At 35.5% G+C, this 5,303-nt stretch overlaps 1 pseudogene; it reads right to left on the reverse strand.

Moving 5' to 3' along the window:
- Nucleotides 1-2,436: 2,436 nt before the first annotated feature.
- Nucleotides 2,437-2,591, reverse strand: LOC115029478 (annotated as a pseudogene).
- Nucleotides 2,592-5,303: the final 2,712 nt, after the last annotated feature.

A 5,303-nucleotide genomic window follows, 5' to 3' on the forward strand; every position in this document is an offset into this window, starting at 1 on the left:
CGAGCTCTGGGGGTACTGGTTAGTTCATATTGTTGTTCTTTCTATAGGGTTGCAGACCCCTTTAGCTCCTTGGGTACTTTCTCTAGCTCCTCCATTGGAGGCCCTGTGATCCATCCAATAGCTGACTGTGAGCATCCACTTCTTTTAACTATAATTTTTTAAAAATTATAGTGAAGTGTATTTTCTGCAGTTGAAAAACAGGGCATTTTTTTTGTAATGACATCCCTGGTGATGCTGCTACCCGTGAATCATGACAGCATCCTCCCAGAACTCATCTGCTCGCCTCTGTAACTGACACACTTCTACTTCTAGGAAAGCAGCACAGATGTCTCCAAGCCATTGATTTCCATTGCATCTTTCAGTGAACTCAGCTATTCTTAGGTTCCCACATTTGGCTCTTTCAAGTTTATGCTTTAAATATCTGTAGATTATTTTACTTACTGAATTTGTTAAGTACTTTCTTAAAGGATGATTTTGAATTTCTAAAAATATAGTATTTTCTCACTTCTTAAATGGATAAGGCTGTGACAGAAGTCTACATTCTTTCTTTTCCCCTCAGATTTTCCATTTATTACTACCCAGCAACATTAATTAAAACTCTGATTCTTAGCCCTTTGTAGGTGATAAGTTGTCTTAACTAAAGTTCCTAATGCTATGATAAAACACTATGATCTACAGCAACTTGTGGAGGAAAGGGTTTATTTCATTTTGTATTTCCAGGTAAGTCAGGGCTGGAACTGAAGCAAGGCAGGAACCTGGTAGCGGGAACTGAAGAGTTAGCCATGAAGGAACATTGCTTACTGCTTGCTTCTCCTGGCCTGCTCAATCTGCTTTCATTTACAACCCAGGACCACCTGCCCAGGCATGGGATCAACTACAAAGGCCAGGCTCTCCCCACCTGTCACTAATTAAGAAAATATCTCACAGGCTTGACTCTAGGACAATATTGTAGACACATAGAATTTTCTCAATTTTGGTTCCCTTTCCTCAAATAAACTTAGCTTGTCTTAAGCTGGCAACACACAAACAAAACAACAAATGAAAATAATAGCAAAAAAAGCAGGCACCATTTTGGTGGCTTGTTCTCTACAGAGGTTGTTCTCTGAACTATTAAGAAGGAATGTCTAAATAACAATGTTTTCATTCCTTGTTACTATACCATGTAGTCTCCCTTCACTATGAATACTGGACTCTCATTTACAACTTGAGATTTCCTTCCATTGGAACTTCCTCTGTCCTTTTTGTTATGACGTTTTATTGTCTTTGAGATCAGTTTGTTATTCTAGTTACATGCTTAAACTCTGATTCTCTCAGTCTTCTGAGACAATGGTTTCCCTAAAGTGTCACTCCAGCTATTCTGTTTATTATCTTTACTTCAACTACCATATTTTGGATATTTCTTTCCTTCTTTCACCTAGTCTTTTCTCAATGCTGTGTGATTTGATCATCTTGAATTCTTTTGTGTATTGACTAGGGGAGGAAAGATTGTTTCCATTCAATTATCTCTTCAATGTGCTTTTATCAAATCTGAAATTTTAAGTTCTACTCTTTCTCAGAACATCAGCTGTGCTGGAGCATTACTCATTAAAATCAATAGAAATATAAGTTTATGATTATTGCTCCAGGATATTTGTGTTCCTGAAATGCTACATTCCTGAGAGATTATACTTCACATTTCTACATATCCATGAGTCAGCCAACAAACTTTAAACATCAAGCAGATATACCAAGGCTGTCCAGATAAGCTGTGCTTCCTAGGTTTTAATTCTATGAAGGATTTACATTGAAGGGCTGCTCAGATTCTGAATCCTTTCGTAGAAAGTTAGCTGGATTTTTTTGACATTCTACTTCTCAGGCTCTACTGGCATTTTAGATAACATGGACCAGGAATCACTTATGAATATGTTTTTATTAATCATCCTCATAATTTCCTGCATCCCAAATCAATTCCTTTGCCATTTCCAAGCTCAATATGGAGCAATTGTATGGTTCTGCTAACAAAATACCCTTCTGAATTTGTCATAGACTTCTCTGAGGATGCTATTTCTGCCCTTTTTTCCTGTCAGACTTATTGGTGTCAGCTCAATTTTGAAAACATCTAGAAATGTAGCCACTTATTACATGTCCTGGTACCACCTTTCCTGTTCCATTACAATAGCCCTTTTCAGTTTTTACTATCATCTTGACACTTCTTATGAAAAAAGAAGACAGAATTTTACATAGTTGGACCTATTAACTGGACAGGCATAGCAAAACTTGAGATGCTAAGGTAATCAGTATTTTTGAAAAGCAAGATTCCTAGTGTGCAGCTAAAACAAAGCAAGAGTATGGGGTCTGTTACAAGAGAGGGATCTAGATGGAGTTGAGGGAACTCAAATCTTCCTTCATTCCTTTTATTTCTTTACTTCATTTCATCCTTTTTTCCTTCCATGATAAAATGTGAATGTAGTCACTTACTACCTCTCATTACACAGTTGAGCTTCCCACATTTAGGTAAATAACAGGGTTCTGCACACCCAGAATTCTATGGAGAGACTGGTACAAGAAAAATGTTTTCCTTAATCATGGTATTTCCCCTGCCATGGCAGTAGCCCCAAATATATTCTAATAGGAATAAGAATCAATAGCCATTCCTCAAAGGAAGGTGGTTCTCTTTCTTACTCTGGCAATAGTAAGAACTATTCATGGCCCTTGAGAGGACTACAATTCTCAAAAGGCTATCTACCATACTAGCACCTTATAATGTTGTCTAGCACAGAGTCACCCATATCTGCTCTCAGATGACAGAGAAACATGGGATCCCAGGACCCACAATGCCCAGTGGAGTTGTGAGATGAGTAAGAATACAGATCTCTGTGAAGGTAATACTTACATATCCACATTCACCTGAAACACAAATACCTGGGTTGGTACTGCTATAAACTGTCTATTCAGCCCTCTGTTCTAGCCAAAGACACTCTTAGTTTCATTGTGGATTACTACTTGTACAGAAAAAAAAAAATCAGACTCAAAAATGAAAATTTCAAGAAATAAAGAACAAAGCCCACTTGTTCCCTCCCTTGGTGGTCCATGACTTTGACATTTAACTATATTACTAAATAGTCTCTCCACTGAATCCTTGACAAGTTTGGGAGAGAGTTCAGCGAGAATCTAGGAGTCCTTTTCTTTAACTTATTTTCATGCATTATATTTGGCTTTGAATTGTAATTACCTTGTTTGAATGTCTTTTATCATCTTATGTCTCAACTTCTTATGAGTTATCTGCACTATCATATAAACTTTAAAAATACCTCAATCAATGTTAAATGTATTTCAAAGCACTTAACTGTTCTTTAACAAAAGATAATTTTTAAAACTTTTAAAGCTTATACTGACAAGCAAAATATATTCACTTTCAACATTTACCCCAGCCTATTAAAATTAATGTTAGATTTTTCATTTTGTTTAATCATCACTGCATTACCTTACCATAAATCTCAATATGCATCTGTATTGAAATTTTATTCTGCCTTATGTAAATTTTATTGGGAATGCAAGCGTGGATCATCTGAAATTATCTCAAAGTGTTACACACTTTCAAACATTAAAAATTAATATATATACATATATATATGTCTATATATATGTATATATATATGTATATATATGTATATATATATTAATTTTATTAATATATGTCTATATATATGTCTATATATGTATATATATGTATATATATTAATTTTTAATGTTTGAAAGTGTGTAACACTTTGAGATAATATATATATATATATACATATATATATATATATATATATATAGTGCTACAGGGTGTGGGCTTAGATTTTTCAAAACAAACATTTAATAAGGGTTCTGACATGCTTTAACATCCTTTCTATGCCAACACCCGCCAGAGATAGTGGAAAGGAAAGATTAATAGAGCAAAGGAGGATGTGAACCTGTTTGTTCCAAGCAAATCTAATATGAATTGTCAGTATATCAGCAGTTCAGCTCACAGGAATCAGCAGTGGCAGCTTAATCCACTTGCAAACACCATTCAGGAATCAGCAATATCAGGTTGTTCCAGAAGAAACTACAAGGTTCTGCCAATAGACCCTAGCCTGCAGAAGTGGCAAGAAACTGCCAGAACATCACCAGAAGGTGATGTCTATGAAGTCATAACAAACTAAGACCAATAAAGAATGGTAGGGCATACCAATACCATCCAGTGTCATCAGCAAAAAGCAGCATCAGCTAAGCCCATTGATGACCAACAAGGAATGGCAAGGTGTACCAATACCATACAGCATTGTCCACTGACCATTGAGCTATATTTGTATACTTTCTAAACATTGCATGTTCTCTCAAGCATCTGCTCTAGTAAAAACATCATGTGGCATACTGAGTCTCCAGAGACACTGAAAGTTTCTACCTCAGCAGGGAATCTTATTAATATAATTGATGCAGCTTTTGTATTATAGCACATGGCAAAAGATCATATATTTAGAGATATGTTTAAAATATCATTTAATGAATGATTCAATTTAATGTGAATACAGAAAAATATAATAAGCACAGCATTCAGTAGTATATTCTATAAATAAACAAGTCTCATAGGAGTTTATAACTCAAGGGGGTGTCTAAATTAGCCTCATCTAGCCAACTTTTTTCAGACTTAGGGTTATAGAACTGGAGATCTTCTTACTCTGTTACAGTCTTAATGTGATAGGGACAAGGAAGTGCTTGAGTCTTGAAAAACAATCTCTGGTGACACCAAAAAAGACTTTTTATTTTTAACATTAATGAAATCAATTGGGTTTTTACCCTTACTTAGGAAATTAAAAATGCAGCAAGTGATAATTTATAAAGATATAACTATGATGAGGTTAATTTAAAAAACAGAAAGAAAAGAAAGCTTGTCAAAATAGAAAACTATAATACTCTTGCCTCTGTGAAATGGTACAATAGAATCAAATGCAGGACTTTAGAGAACATTGGTTTCCTCCATGCTTGCACTCATGCACAAAATCTGAGTACTATGATGAAGAAGCTGTGTTTATTCAGAACTTTTAGCTTTTTAATGGAATCTATTTACTAAAAGATGAGGAGCAGATGTTGTATCTTCTCATGTTAGATTAAGAAGGTGATATTGGCACAGGTAAGCAATTTATCATCATGTCCAGATGATAATAAATTCATCGACACATCCATTCATTAAAACTTTGTGGGGCTGGTGAGATGGCTCAGTGGGTAAGAGCACCCGACTGCTCTTCCGAAGGTCCAGAGTTCAAATCCCAGCAACCACATGGTGGCTCACAACCATC

This window comes from Mus caroli, chromosome 15 (assembly GCF_900094665.2).
Source record: "Mus caroli chromosome 15, CAROLI_EIJ_v1.1, whole genome shotgun sequence".
Taxonomy (NCBI): Eukaryota; Metazoa; Chordata; class Mammalia; order Rodentia; family Muridae; genus Mus; species Mus caroli.